This window comes from Neovison vison, chromosome 14, assembly GCF_020171115.1.
Source record: "Neovison vison isolate M4711 chromosome 14, ASM_NN_V1, whole genome shotgun sequence".
In the NCBI taxonomy this organism is placed as follows: domain Eukaryota; kingdom Metazoa; phylum Chordata; class Mammalia; order Carnivora; family Mustelidae; genus Neogale; species Neogale vison.
Genome location: NC_058104.1, coordinates 29,561,687 through 29,577,304, shown reverse-complemented (window position 1 = coordinate 29,577,304; position 15,618 = coordinate 29,561,687). Strand labels below are relative to the sequence as shown.

The 15,618-nt window shown below is 46.4% G+C and overlaps 1 protein-coding gene across 1 annotated transcript in view; it reads left to right on the top strand.

The window, feature by feature from the left end:
• The first annotated feature begins 2,302 nt into the window (after window positions 1–2,302).
• Window positions 2,303–15,618, top strand: part of LOC122895648 — a 407,274-nt gene continuing 393,958 nt past the window's right edge. The window contains exon 1 of the mRNA XM_044233189.1: window positions 2,303–2,392. The gene's annotated coding sequence lies outside the window, so the exon portion shown is untranslated. The remainder of the gene's footprint in view (window positions 2,393–15,618) is intronic.

Here is a 15,618-nt window from a genome sequence, read left to right as displayed (position 1 = left end):
GTGTATGGAATGCAATGGATTTTTGTATATTGACTTTGTATCCTGCAATTTTACTGGATTGATTTATTCTAACAGTTTTCTTGGTGGGGTCTTTAGGGCTTTCTCTATATAATATCATGTTATTGGCAGGCAGAGACAACCTAATTTTCTTTCCCATCTGGGTGCCTTTTATTTCTTCTTGTCTGATTGCTTTGGCTGCCACTTCCATACTACATTGAATAGGAGTGGTGAGAGTGAGCATCCTTGTCTTATTCCTAATCTTAGAGGAAAAGTTTTTAGCTTTTCACCATTGAGTATGATATTAGCTATAAACTTGTCATATATGGCCGTTATTATGTTGACATACCTTTCTTCTCTAGCCAGTCTCTTGAGAGTTTTTTTTTTCCTTAAAAGATTTTATTTATTTATTTATTTATTTGACAGAGATCACAAGTAGGCAGAGGCAGGCAGAGAGAGAGAGGCTGGGGGTGGGGGGAAGGAGGCTCCCTGCTGAGCAGAGAGCCTGATGTGGGGCTTGATCCCAGGACTCTGGGATCATGACCTGAGCCGAAGGCAGAGGCTTTAACCCACTGAGCCTCCCAGGAGCCCCTAGTGTATAAATTTTTTAAAAAGATTCTGTTTATTTATTTGACAGAGCAAGTGAGAGAGCACAAGCAGGGGTTGTGGCAGAGGGGGAGAGGGAGGGAGAGGGAGAAGCAGGCTCCCCACTGAGCAGGGAGTCTGATATGGGGCTCAGTCCCAGGACCCTGGGATCATGACCTGAGCTGAAGGAAGACGCTTAACTGACTGAGCCCCCCAGGCACCCCTCTTGAGAGACTTTTGCTTACCGATCAGTCTTCTTACTACTTACAGATCGTCGAGATTTTCTATTTCTTCATGGTTCAGTTGTGATAGGTTATGTTTCTAGGAATTTATCTGTTTCTTTTAGTTTACCCACTTTCATTTATTATTTTATTTATTTGATTCCTCTCTTGCTTTTTCTTAGTCTTCTTTTTTCTAGTTCTTTGAGTTGTAAAGTTATTTGAGGTTGTTCTTTTTTTTTTAATTAATGTAGACATTTAATTGGAACTGCTTTTGTTGAATCCTGTATTGGTATGTGGCATTTCCATTTTTGTTTCAAGATAGTTCTTTTTTTTTTTTTATACGTTTAGTTATTTGTTTAAGTAATCTCTACACCCAGTGTGGGCTCAAATTCATGACTCCGAAATCAAGAGTCGCATGCTGTACTGAATGATCCAGCCAGCCAAGTGTCCCTGTTTCAAGATATTTCTTGATTTTCCTTTTAGTTTCTTTGACCCATTGGTTGTTTAGGAGTATTATTTAATTTCCACATATTTGTTAATTTTCCAGCTTTCCCACTTTTACTGATTTCTAGTTTCATACTGTTATGGTTGGAAGAGATACTTGATTTGACTTCAGTCTTCTTAAATTTTGTAAAGACTTGATCTGTGGCCTAATGTTTGATCTATCCAGGAGAATGTTTCATCTGCACTTGAGAAGTGTGTGTGTTCCATTGCTGTTGGATGGAGTATTCTGTAGATGTCTTCTAGGTCCATCTGGTCTAAAGTGTAGTTTAAGTCCAGTATTTCATTTTGACTTTCTATCTGGATGATCCAGATCTTCAAATGGAAGATTGACACCCTCTACTATTGTTACATTGCTGTCTATTTCTGCCTTCAGATGTGTTACTATTTGCTTAATATATTTAGGTGCTGTGGTGATGAATGTATATATATTACAGTCATTATATCTTCTTGATGAATTGACCCCTTTATCATTATACAATAACCTTTTTACTTAAAAGTGTATTTTAAGTAGTCTATTTTATGTATTTAAGTGCATTCTCTCAGTGGAAATGCAAGCTGGTGCAGCCACTCTGGAAAATAGTATGGCGGTTCCTCAAAAGTTGCTCTGACCCAGCAATTGCACTACTGGGTATTTACCCCAAAGATACAAATGTAGTGATACATGCACCCCAATGTTCATAGCAACAATGTCCACAATAGCCAAACTAGGGAAGGAGCCTACATGTCCATCAACAGATGGATGATGGACAGCCATCATCCATCATTCTTTGTATTGACTACGGTTTTTTCTTTGTGGTTGCTGTAAAGTTTATATGGTACACTTATAACCGTCTTTTTACTTATAGCTGCCTCTTTTAATATAGTAACAGCTTAAGTTTTGATCATTTACAAAAACTGCCCTTTTATTTTTGACTGTCACAATTTACCTCTTTCTATTTGTGTATCTGTTAACAAATTACTGCAACCATAGTTACTTTTAACAGGGTGCCAAGGCATCGAGGCCACCCAGAAAGTCAGGCTACTCACTCTTGGTGCATCATGGGGAAGCTGGTGACCATGAAGTAGAGAGCTGACCATTTTCAAAGGTAGGTCACCCTGGGATCTATTGTATTTGTTAGATGGCCAGCACTTTGTAACTGAAGGTGCCCATTACTAACCCCTAAAGTGCCTCTGTTGCTCGTGTTGAACTGACTTGCAGAACTACTGAGTTATTGTTGGGTCCCTGGCATTAGGCCTGTTCAGCAGGCCCCAGATGGACAGAAACTGCCTCAGTACTTGGCTATGCCCTTGCTAAGCTGGAAACCACCTAGCTTTGGTGGGGAGGGGGCTGAGGTCCGAGTTAGCTTCATAGAGCATTTCCGGTGTCCGTGTATTTCAACGTTCCTCAGAACGAGGGTGAAAAATTAGGGTCTGTGCCACTCTGGAGAAATAGAATGTCAGCCACACGTGTAGTCTGAACATTCTTTGATCACCCTATTTAGAAATGGAACAAGACCCAGAGAAATGAAAACATAGGTCTCTACAAAATCTTGCGTGTGACTGTTTGTAGTAGCATTACTCAGAATAGCCAAAAGATGGAAAGAACTCCAATGTTTACCAGCTGATGAGTGGATAAACAAAATGTCCAGACACGGGAATATTATTTGGCAATTAAAAAAAAATGAGGTACTGATACCTGCTATACCACAGATGAACTGTGGAAGCATGCAGAGTGAAGGGAGCCAGACCCAGAAGACCCTATATTGTATGATTTCACTTCTATGAAATGTCCGCAACAGGCAGATGCACAGGGACAGGAGGGAGAATGGTTGTGGACAAAGGGCTGAGGGGAAAAGAAAATGGGAGTGACTGCAAACACGTACCTAGTTTCTTTCTGAAGTGATGAAAATGTTCCAGAATTGATTGTGGTGATGGTTGTACACCTTTGTGGATACACTACAAAATGAGTGAGTTACACACTTTTAAAAAGTTTTTTAAAAAAACATTTATTTAGGGTGCCTGGGTGGCTCAGTGGGTTGAACCGCTGCCTTCGGCTCAGGTCATGATCTCAGCGTCCTGGGATCAAGTCCCGCATCGGGCTCCCTGCACAGTGGGGTGCCTGCTTCCCTCTCTCTCTCTGCCTCCCTCTCTGTCTGCTTGTGATCTCTGTCAAATAAATAAATAAAATCTTTAAAAAAAACCCATTTATTTATGTGAGAGAGCAAGAGTGGGAGTAGGGGGAGGGGCAAAGGAAGAGGGAGGTGCAGACTCCCTGCTGGAGCAGGGAGCTCGATGAGGGACTCAGTCCCAGGAACCTGGGATCATGACCTGAATCAAAGTCAGAAGCTTAACTGACTGAGCCACCCTGGCACCCCTCAGTTATTTAAGTAAGCTCTATACCTGGTGTGGGGATCGAACTCATGACCCCGAAATCAAGAGTTGACTGCTCCTCTGAGTCAGCCAGGTACCCCGAGTTAACAGAAACAGTTTAAGAAGGAAAAAAAGAAGGGTACCTGGCTGACTCAGGTGGAGGACTGTGTGACTTTTTTTTTTTTTTTTAAATATTATTTATTTATTTATTTGACAGAGATAGATCACAAATAGGCAGAGAGGCAGGCAGAGAGAGAGAGGAGGAAGCAGGCTGCCTGTCAGAGAGCCCGATGCAGGGCTCGATCCCAGGACCCCGAGATCATGACCTGAGCCGAAGGCAGCGGCTTAACCCACTGAGCCACCCAGGCGCCCGACTGTGTGACTCTTGATCAAAACCTGTGGGGTTTTGAGAAATTACTTAAATAAGAAACTTAAAAAAAATAAAAAGGGAAAAAAAGAAACAGGTAAAGTTAATTTTACGAATATATTTTATTTGGAATGTCCAAAATAGTATTTAGAGATGTAGTCAATGTAAACCATTATCAGTGAGAGATGTTACATTCTCTCTCTCTCTCTTTTTTCGTAATTAATCTTTGAACTCTGGCTTGTGTCTTAAAGGTGTGGCCCAGCACTTTGAACTAGCCCAAGGGCTCAGTAGCCACATTCCGTCAGTGGCTTCCATATTGGAAGGTGCAGATCCTGGTAGTACTTAGACAGACAGCCAAAGTCTGTCTGTCTTCCTGCTGCTCCTCCTTTACAAATACAAACAGGCCAGGGTCCAAATCACTTTTTGACACTTACTGGGAGTACAACTTTGGCCTGTTATTTAATCTTTCTAAATGAGTTTTCCTTTCTGTGAAATGGGCACAGTTAAAGAGGGATTGTGGTCACGGTTAATGGAGATCATCAGTATAAAGTTATGGAATGGTGCTTGGCTTACAGGATTCAATCAGTGTCAGTTGTTGTTTTTTTTTTCCTGACCTCACAAGTCGGGACTGCCTGTGTACTCATGTGGGAACGACTTGGGACCAGAGAACTTGGGCTCAAACCCTGGCCCTGCCGCATATAAGCTTGTGGAGAAGCCCGTTACATGTGCAGACTGGCCACACCCACCTTCAGAGAGTTCTTCACTCGCAATTACCCCACGTTGCACCTTAGGACCCAGCATGCAACTGATTGGACAGGAGTGGACACCCAGCTTAAGGGCAGACGACATCTAGGCTGATCAGAGGACTGTGAGGCAGCCCCATGTGAGAAATCCAACCCACAGGGAGACTGGGGACCAACTGAATTGTTCTGATCCTTTCTTTTGCTGATTCTTTTCTGTTCTTTTTTTTTTTTACTTTAAATCTTGTTAGTTAACATACAGAGCAATATTGGTTTCTGGAGTAGACTTCAGTGATTCATCTCTTACATACAACAGTGAGTGCCCTCCTAAATCCCCACCGCTCATTTAGCCCATCTCCCTGCCCACCTCCCTCCATCAATTACTGGTAAGAGTCACTTACAGTTTGTTTCCCTCTCTCCTTTTTTTCTTTTCTCCCTTCCTGTATGTTCATCTGTTTTCTGTGTTAAATTCCACACATGAATGAGATCATACGATGACTTATTTCACTTGCAGAATACACTCAAGCTCCATCCATGTACTGCACATGGCAAGATTTCATTCTTTTTGATGGCTGAATAATATTCTGTTGTATATATACATCACATCTTTTTTAAAAAAATTACTTATTTTAGAGAGAAAGAGAGTAGGGGGAGAGGCAAAGGGAGAGGGAGAGAGAATCCTCAAGCAGATTCCTTGCTGAGTACAGAGCCTGATGTGGGGCTCAATCCCAGGACCGTGAAATCATGACCTGAGCCATAATCAAGAGTTGCACTCCACCTGAGCCACCCAGGTGCCCAGTATCTCATCCTCTTTATTCATCAGTTGATGGGCATTTTGGCTCTGTCCATAGTTTGGCTATTGATAATGCTGATATAAACATCAGAGTGCTTGTACCCCTTTGAATCTTGCTTTTTATATCCTTTGGGTCAATACCCCAGTAGGGCAATTGCTGGGTCATAGGGTAGCTCTATTTTTAACTTTCTGAGGAGCCTCCATACTCTTCTCCAGAGTAGCTGCACCAGTTTGCATTCCCACCAACAGTTCTGTTTCTGAACTTGAATATGAGACCAGAGGGAAGATTAGTGTCAATATGGAGGGCAGAAGCAGTGACACATGGAGAAGGAAAGCTCTAAGTCAACACATGCTGTGCGTGAGGAGGAGCCATGAATTAGCAGGAATTCTGAGTCAGCAGAAATGGAGACGGAGAGCAAGAGTGGGGACAGCAGAGGAACAGGCCAAGACCCAGATATGCTGAGTCACCAGGGTAGTGGAGCCCTAGGGTAGCGGCCTGGGATGCTCCCCTCCCCACCCCTCACCGCCCCGATGAGGGGCATCCAAGAGTGTTGCCGCAGAGTTGGAGAGCTGCCCTCCAGTGACTAGAGCTGCTGCTGTAGCCCAAAGCTCTTTTGCCCCCTAGGAGTTTGGGGGGCTGAGACTTCGGTCGTCCCAGTCTCCTAATGAAAGAATGCTTCTCTTCCTTGCAACCTGCAAGAACCCGAGTGACAACACCAGCCACCTCAAAGCTCCTCTGAGACTGTTTCTTGTCTGTGGAATGGGGACAGCTGTGGCCTTTGGGTTCAGCATCCTTCCTCGGGGCAGTGATTTTTATGTGACACTCTGCTGTTCTAGGCCTGCCAGACGCGGGACACAACTGGCCACATAATCCAGGCTGCCCCGGAGCGTCTCCACTGCAGCACATGTTTCTTATGTAGGGACATCTTCAGGGTATCTTGAGAGAGCGCTGGGATCTTCCTGTTTTCCATGGCACATTTATCTAGCTCTTATGTCCTAGGACTTTCCAAAGGGCCTTTACAGATCCCCTTTTTTTAAAATAAAGATTTTTATTTATTTATTTGACAGACAGAGATCACAAGTAGTCAGAGAGGCAGGCACAGAGAGGTAGACACAGAGAGGCACAGAGAGAGAGAGAGAGGGAAGCAGGCTCCCCACTGAGCAGAGAGCCCAATGTGGGGCTCGATCCCAGGACCCTGGGATCATGACCTGAGCCGAAGGCAGAGGCTTAACCCACTGAGCCACCCAGGCGCCCCTCCCCTTTTCTTTTTAAAGTAATAATGCTAACTGGACGCAAACCTTGCAGGGTTGTTTTGAAGTGAATCAAGTGACTCCCAGACAGATACTGCTTCTTGCCCCTGGTCGTTCCCTCTGCTGTGCTTTCCTGTTCCACCTGACCTGCCTGCCCTCCCTACCTAACATCTCTCGGCCCAGTGTACCTGAAATAGCCCAGCCTCCAGTTTACTGTAGGCTTCACCGAGTCCTTGCCCAGCGCCTTTTCAGGCTTCATTTTCTCTTCATAAAAGCATATGTGAGATGACTCCTTAGGCTCTAAATCAAACAGGCCTCCTCTCTGCAGTACCACAGCACTCCCTGTAGGTGGCAGCATGTCACCGCAAATGTCATGGAATAGGCGCTCCGGTGCTCAAGAGCGGACAGGAGAGGGCATGTGTGGTGCTGGGGGAGAGCGCTTGCTTGCCACGGGGGAGAGGAGGATGCAATAAGTAGGAGGAAGGAAAGTGGACCCCCACTGGCCTTAAGACAAAGGAGAGTCAAGGTCTGGAGCACAGGAGTCCGCGCACCCAGTCTGTCCAGCCATCTGTCCACCCAACAAATAGTTTTTAAAATAATTTTTTAAAAGATTTTATTTATTTATTTGATATAGAGAGATAACAAGCAGGCAGAGAGGCAGGTGGAACAAGGCTCCCCGCCAAGCAGAGAGCCCCATGCAGGGCTCGATCCCAGGACCCTGAGACCATGACCTGAGCCGAAGGCAGAGGCTTAACCCACGGAGCCATCTAGGCGCCCCCAACAAATATTTTTGAGAACCTGTGCTAGGCTCCAGAGATGGTGCAGTGAATAAGACAGACACACGTAGTCCTTTTCCTCACGAAGCTGGCGCTCCTGTGCAGATACCTGCCCTAGCCCCCAGCGGGTACACCTCTTTGACTTCTGGGCTCGTTTTCTCATCTGCAAAATGGGATAATAAACCATGTACCTCACAGGTCCGCAGTGAGGCTTAGGTGTTGGCTCCCGGTCTGTGCCTCAGTGCCCCCTCTCCCTTCGTAGTAACTGAAAACTGCTGAACACTGCGGTCATCCGGGTGGGGGCTCAGTGTCCTCCTTGTACCCAGGGAAAGCACCGGCTAGTCCCCCACTTCTGCAAAGTCTAGTTAGGCCTTGAACTTGAAGGAAACCCCCAGGCCTATGAGAAACTCAGTGCTTTGAGTCTGACAGTTTGTATCTATTTTAGGTTTCGGTGAAATATTTCTAAGGAAAGAAGCTGGAGACATTATTCTACTGATACATACCATCCATGCTGATGTACATGTATGTGTATACATACCCGCATAGATGCACACCGACATACATTATATACACGCACATTTTGGTATATGTCATACGTGCTGATATATGTACATGTGTACCTATCCGTATATATACTCACACAGTGACGTCTGTTACATATGCTGAGATACATGTATATGTATGCACACACATGTACACAAGTACACTGTGATATATGCGTATATACACATGGATGTTCTGATATCCATATACAGATAGACATAGGTGTATACACATACATGCTGATATGTATAATCCACACACTATATAAATATACGTGCTGATGAACACACACACGTGCACACATATACACACTGGTGAATCATGCAGACACACATGCCGTTATGTATCATATATGTTATACACACGTATCTGCACACACACATACACATGCTGGTGTGTTTCGTACATACTGACAGACCTGCACAGGCACAATCACACCGATGTATATCATATCCATGCACACACATACATACATTTCAGAATAATCGACAGGACCTTTTACTGAGTGTCAAGGCTGCTTTTGTCCTTCTAGATGATTGTAAAGACTTTGGGCTATCTGTCGTCCCTGTTACTAGCATTTCTAATATCATTACCCTATTTCTATTGTTACTGTATCCTGCCCTTTTACTTTTTAATGTAAACTAGATGTCATCTGGGGGCCTTTTCCTGTCTTGGGATCTCAAAAAGATTTCCCTGAAGGTCCCTTCTCATGCCCCCACCTCTCCCATTCCTGAGAAGGTCTCTGGGGCCTCTCTAGGATTTCTGCTAACTCTGGCTTTTTGTGCCCCTGGGGCTCTGTTTGCTACTGGGCTGCCTCTGACTTGCAGCGTATCACATTCTTCAAAAAAAAATTTTTTTTAACAGCAACAACCCCCAAATATTTATTAACACAATTCACACTAGTGAATTGTGAGTCTAACGGACCCTAGGGAGGCTTGTGGGAGGTGTTCTGGGAGAGATCACACGTCAAACGCCTGATGCCCTCCTACTCTCTGTTGCTCATAGCGTTGCCCACCATCTCTCACCTCCCATTTGCTGACTGGCCCCAGGCACGCTGCGTCCTTTTCCATCCGTTATGCCAGTCCTATCCCTGGAGGACTGGGGATTCTTTGAGGCTGGGGAGCCAGATAGCAGCGAAACCCCTGGAAACTCACATGGGGTGGTTCCATGCACATGCTCTGTAGTCAGATGTTTGACCTGAGAAAGAGGGAAGATGGGGGGAGAAAGAACATCCAGAGTTGGCTTTGTTCCCTTTGAGTTTTACCAAGTCAAAGCTCCACAGGCCTAGGTGTGGCATTAGGGGAGAGGACAGGGTATGTGGTGGGTCCAGAGTCAGGAGTCTGTCGTCATGATTAGCTGATATCTGCAGCCTTGAGAAAAGATTCGTCTCTTAGAAAGCTAGTGCCCTCTGACCCCCAGGTCTTGGCACAGGGCTTGTCTGCAAGTTTCTTCCTCTCCTTGCTTGGCCAGCTCCAAGCCTCCTGTGTAAGGCTTTCTCATCCATCTGGGCTGGATTAGGTGTCTTTGTTTGACTTCTTGCGAAAGAAGTCTAAGATCTCAGGCAAATGCGCTTTCTCTGCTTAGACACCTCTGAGGCAGGGCTGCTTGAAGACCAAGCATCTCAATGACAGTATCACTTTGCTTTTTTTCTTCTCTGTTAATTGACTTATATCTTATGCTAAGGGACCCTGCCTGTGGGAGCTAGAGCCTGTTAGGAACAGGGCAGAGCGGGGTAGGTAAAGACTCTCTTGGCCTGGCATGTGAAATCAGGAAGTCTAGGAATTAGGTGGTCTGACTTGGGGCCTGTTGGAGTGTTGAGACCCAGCTGTGAATGCAGAGCTGTGGTTTAAAAGGGCAGGCTCAGAGAGGTGAAGTGACTTACGTGAGGCCACACAGCTTACTGGGTCAGAGCTGAGATGTGAACCCCGGGCATGGCTGACTTGGCACTGGGTTCTTTTCCATATAGGATTCATCCAGTCTCACCTAACTATTCTAGAAGAAGAGAAAGTGGTGAGGTGGGTTTGTGCTACAGGGGGAGGAGCTTGTTGGCTAGGACTGCAAGCTGGTGCTGGATCCCATGGGACTTTGGGGTAAAGAAGTGGCAGGAGACACCCTGAAATTGAGATGCAGGTCCAAGACTCAAGGAGAGAGGAGCTGACAGAAAGAAGGCCCTGGTCAGGGCTGCTCATCTGTGGGCCTGTATAAGGGGGCCCAGGAGGTAGGTGGGAGAAGGGAAGTGGCATTCAGTCAGGACCACAGGAAGTTCCAGATTTTGTTTTGGAGTTGGAAAGTACCAGCAGTTCCTATTTTAACCAAAAACCAGAAGGAGATAAAGTTTTTTCTTTATAAAATAGAGACGAATGCAAAATTTGCACACGAAGCGTGATCTGCAGGATGGGACCAGTCACCAAATAAATGTGGCAATCTCCAGAAGAACATCTGAAAATTCATTTGGAGAAGATCGGAGCCCAAAGCTATTTAAACCCAAAGTTCCTCCCAGAGGAGCCACCAGGACACAAGAGGAAGAGTTAGATGCTGGGCAAAACATAAAAAAAGAAAAGAAGTGGCATCTTGGTGGCTCAGTCAGTTATCTGTCTGACTCTTGGTTTCGGCTCAGGTCATGATCTCATGGGCCGTGAGTGCAAGCCCATGTCAGACTGTGCACTCAGTGGGGAGTCTGTTTGAAGGTTTTCTCCCTCTTTGCCTCCCCCCCCTTACACTCTTTCTCTCTAAAATAAATAAATCTTAAAAAAAAAAAAAGAAGAAAACCCAAAGTCCAATATGAAAACAAGAAAGCCCATCACAACCATCATTATCAACAGCAGCAGCAGTCACCGCTAGAGAGATATTCTAAGCGTCTCAAGACTTCCCATCTTCTTCAGGGTCAAAGCCATATCTTCTCACTGGCCTAAAAGGCTCCATGCCCTCTGGCTCTGCATTGCTCCTCTGACCCTCTCACTAGCTATCATTCTCCCCTCCCTCCTTCCCTCTTACCAGCTGCACTGGCCTCTGGTGTGGCTCTAACACATCAGGCTTCTTTCTGCCTCAGGACATTTGCCTGTGCGCTCTCTCCTCTGCCTGGAATGCTCTTCCCAGACATCCTTATAACATCCTCCCTCGCCTCCTGCTGGCTTTCTCAGAGGCCCTCTTCTCAACAAGATTGCCACTGATGACATGTCTAAATTTGCAATGCCCCTTCTCCTTCCTCCACTCCTGAGGATCCTTACCCACTTCCTTGTCTAAAGGTTTCCCCACAGGACTTCTTGCCATAGTCATACCATATATTTCTGTTTCTCGTGTATCTCTCTCCACAGGAATGTAAGCTCCATGAGCCCATGGGATTCTAGAACACTGCCTGGCACAGAGTAGGCGCTCAGTATCTGTTCTTGAATTACGGCGTCATGGATGAGGATTCATGCTTCAGAGCTGTGGGCTGAAGCAATGCATCTAATATGGCTGTGTTTGGGAGTTCTATTCTGAGGGGGTCTGGCTTTGAGGGTCCCCAGGACCTAGGGTGTGACACTCGACTCCTTGGGCAGTATCTGAGACCAATACCTGATTGGTGGGGGTGGGGGGGGTGAAAGGAGGTGGGGAAGGTGGGGACTCAGTCTCCACCTAATAATCCCATCCCTGTGGAAATCACCGCTAGCTCACCGCTAATGGGATGAGTAGAACAGCTTCTTTAGTCACTAATGAGAATATTCTAGTCCCTGTGAACAAACAGCTCACAGTTTTTTCCTTGGGAAGAAAAAAAGATATGTAGAAAGGAGGAGGCACCGTCTTAGAGGGAGGAGTGTCAAGATGTTGACGTTGAGTTCCTCAGAGTAATGGATTCACGATGCCCCAGGTCAAGGAAATTACATCCAATCAGGAGCTGTCTACACAATATCCCACTAATTGTCACCAGGTGCTGTGGTAGGGTAATGAGTTTTGGGGCACCGCGGACTTGGATGTGGTGAGCCAAGAGGCTCGTTTTGGTTTTTGGTCTGAGGTAGGCTGAACTTTAGGATCCTTCTTTTTGTTCTAGAAGGCTTCTTCTTTGGCCAGAGTTGTATTGATCCAGAGAGTGGTGGACCAGGGAAAATGTGCAAAGATGCAGACCTGGGGTTGGGCCACCAAGCCTGGACCCCAGGGGGCTAGAAGTTGCCTAGTTGAGGGACTTACTCTTGGACTCCTTACTCCTCACATGGAATCTGTCACCAAATCCATCAGTTTTGCCTCCACAGCATCTCTCAGCTCTGTCCACTTCTCTTCACCTCCACTGCCACCATCTCCTCTCACCTGGTGACCATGGTGGCTGCCTCACTGGCCTCTCTCTTCTTCCCTTATTCTTTTCCATCATCACCCAACCCTGAGAGGTTACACTGTGAAGGTGACAGTCATCTGCTCTACAAACTCTAGTGGCTCCCGATGTCTTGAGGATAAAAGACCAAAATCCTCAGCATCATCCCACACTGTCTGCCCCCGCCCCCTCCCGCCCCCCATTTCTCAGCTTGGTCTTTCGCCACTTCCTCCTGCCCAACTCAGTGACCCAACTTCCATGTAGTTCATGACCTCATGTTTTACTCTAGGACTTTGGCCTTGTTTCCTTTGCATGGAATGACCTTTCTTGTCCTTTGCCAGGCTGGCTCCTTGTCCTTTAGATCTCCACTCAGGTGTCTCATTTCCAGGAAACCCTGTCTGACGCCACTCTCCTTTTGGCCCTAAGAAGAGGTTAGTGTGGCAGACTGTATTTTCCAAAGATGGCGACAACGCTGTCTCTTGTCCCCCATGCTCTTCTTACAAGGTGACCTTGACATTCTTCCCATGGTTGGGGGGGTGGGACACATGTCCTCTCTCCTTGCATTTGGGCAAACTTACATTTGGGCAAACCTTGCATTGGGTAAATGCTTCTACCCAGAGAGTAAGCAGGAGTGATACTTTGTGACCCCTGAGCCCGGAGCACAATATTGCTATGCACTTCTGTCTTTTCTTGGGGCCCAGTCCTAGGGTGTGAGGAAGCCCAATTAACCCACATGGAAAGACTTCCTGGAGAAGTTCCTGTAGGTGTTCTGGATAATACACCAGTGGAGGTCCTAACCCACAACCTGCACTAACAGCAGATGTGCCTGACGATGCCTCCAGATGATTACATTAGGTTGCTTAGTACCCCCAACCCTAGACTGAGGTTTTTTTTTTTTTTTTTTTTTAAAGATTTTATTTATTTATTTGACACAGAGAGAAAGATCACAAGTAGGCAGAGAAGCAGGTGGGGGGCGGGGGGAAGCAGGCTCCCTATTGAGCAGAGAGCCTGATACAGGGCTTGATTCCAGGACCCTGAGATCATGAACTGAGCCAAAGGCAGAGGCATAACCCACTGAACCATCCAGGAGCCCCCCTAGACCGAGTTTTAATTGCTTGTTTAAAATAATACATTCTCGGGGCATCTGGGTGGCTCAGTCAGTTAAGCTTCTGCCTTCCGCTCAGGTCATGATCCCAGGGCCTTGGGATCCAGCCCTGAGTTGGGCTCCCTGATCAGTCGGGGGTCTGCTTTTCCCTCTCCTTCTACCCCTCCCCCCACACTCATGCTCTCTCTCTCTCACAAATAAATAATAAATAAAATCATTAAAAAAATAAAATATACAGTCTCCTCCTCTAAGAATACAAGACTAAAGTCCCCTCAGCCACCATCCCTACATCCCACCCCTCACTGTTATCAACGTGGTTTGTATCCTTAAGGACCTTAAAATACTCATACCTACATCTGTATGAGCCTTTACTATTGTTTTAAAAAAGCCAACCACACACCATGCTGTAATGGGTATTTTGCAACTTGATTTTTTTTTTTTTCACTCAGCACACACTCGGCAGTGTGTTTATAAGACCAGCCCTTGCTAGTCCATATAGATCTCGTTAATTTCTTGGAGCTCCTATATAGCATTTTTAAAATTTCTTACCTTTTTCCCAAGCCATTCCTGTGTTCCTGGACACTTGGGTTTCATCTACTTCCTTGCTTCTGCAAACAGCACCTCAGTGAACCTCCTGGATGGCCTCCTCACGCCTACCTGCATGGCGGGATTCTGGAGGTCAGCATTTCTCAATGTGGCCGCAGATAGAAGCCCCCCCGAAACTTTATAATCACACCAGTGCCTCACTCTCAAAGATTCTTAATTAATTTCCTAAGATTTTTAAGATTTTCTGAAACCTGGGCAGATTTCACTTGACTGATCAGGAGGTCAACACCAGTGGTTCTAGAAGCTTCCAAGTGGTTTGAACGTGTGTCCGGGTTTGCGACCCACTGCTCAGGGGTGTACCGTGGGGGTGAAGATGGTAGAATCATTCTGTTGGGGGGACGCGCAAGCCCATCTTTATTAGGCGCCGCCCCATGGCTTTTCCAGGAGGCCGGCGGGGTTGGCGTCCTCCCCGGCAGGGAGTGAGTCAACAGTGATTGTTTCTGCACGAACGGATGAATGCAAGTCGCTGCAGCACGGGGAGCCAGAGCCCCCCACCACTGTACAAATGTCCTCCGAGGGGCCCATCCCTTGGCGACAGCCCATGAACTTCTGGGCTGCAACAAGCATGCAATGTCCCTAGGTGGCAGTGTGGGACAGCTGCTCTGGGCTCGGGACGCAAGTCTGGATTCTAGTTCAGACCCGGACTCTGCGCCCCAGCGTGTGGTTACCCAGCGTGTCCCCCTGCTAAGCCTCAGCTTCTCACTCTTGAAGGAAGGAAAGCTTTGACACTGCCCTGTGCAAGGTTACTGTCACGCTCCCTCGTGGTCTGGGTGGAGAGCTGGATCCAGCCGGGTGGGCAGAGCATGGGCTCCAGAACTGCCTTCTCCATCTGCCCTGCACCTGGGCCCCTTCTCAGAGTCATGTCTTTTGTTTTTTTTAAAAAAAGATTTTTATTTATTTATTTGACAGAGAGCCAGTGAAAGAGGGAACACAAGCAGGGGATTGGGAGAGGGAGAAACAGGCTTCCTGCCGAGCAGGGAGCGCCATGTGGGGTCTCGATCGGAGGACCCTGGGACCATGACCAGAGCGGAAGGCAGACACTTGACAACTGGTCCACCCAGGCGCCCCCAGAGTAATGTTTTTAATATGGAATCCAGAGGATTACAAAGGCAGTCAGATGTATGTGTGTAAATACACACACATTTTTAAGGTTTATTGAGGTTTAACTGACGAAAATTAACTGACAAAGTTTATTGTGGCTGAATTGATACTTACACAATGTGATGATTTGATATTTGTGTACACTAGGAAAGGATTTCCACCATCCAGTTAGTTAAGACGCCCATCACCTCACATACTTACACTGCCTACCCCCCCATCCCCCCGCCTGATTTTGTGAGAACATTTAAATTCTACTCTCTAAGCAAATGTCAGCAATAAAATACCATGTGTTACCATGTTATACATCAGATCCTCAGAACTCACTTGTCTCATGACTGGAAGTCTGTCCCCCTTGCTCCTTCCCTCCACCCTCCAGCCCTTGGCAACCACTTTCCTAG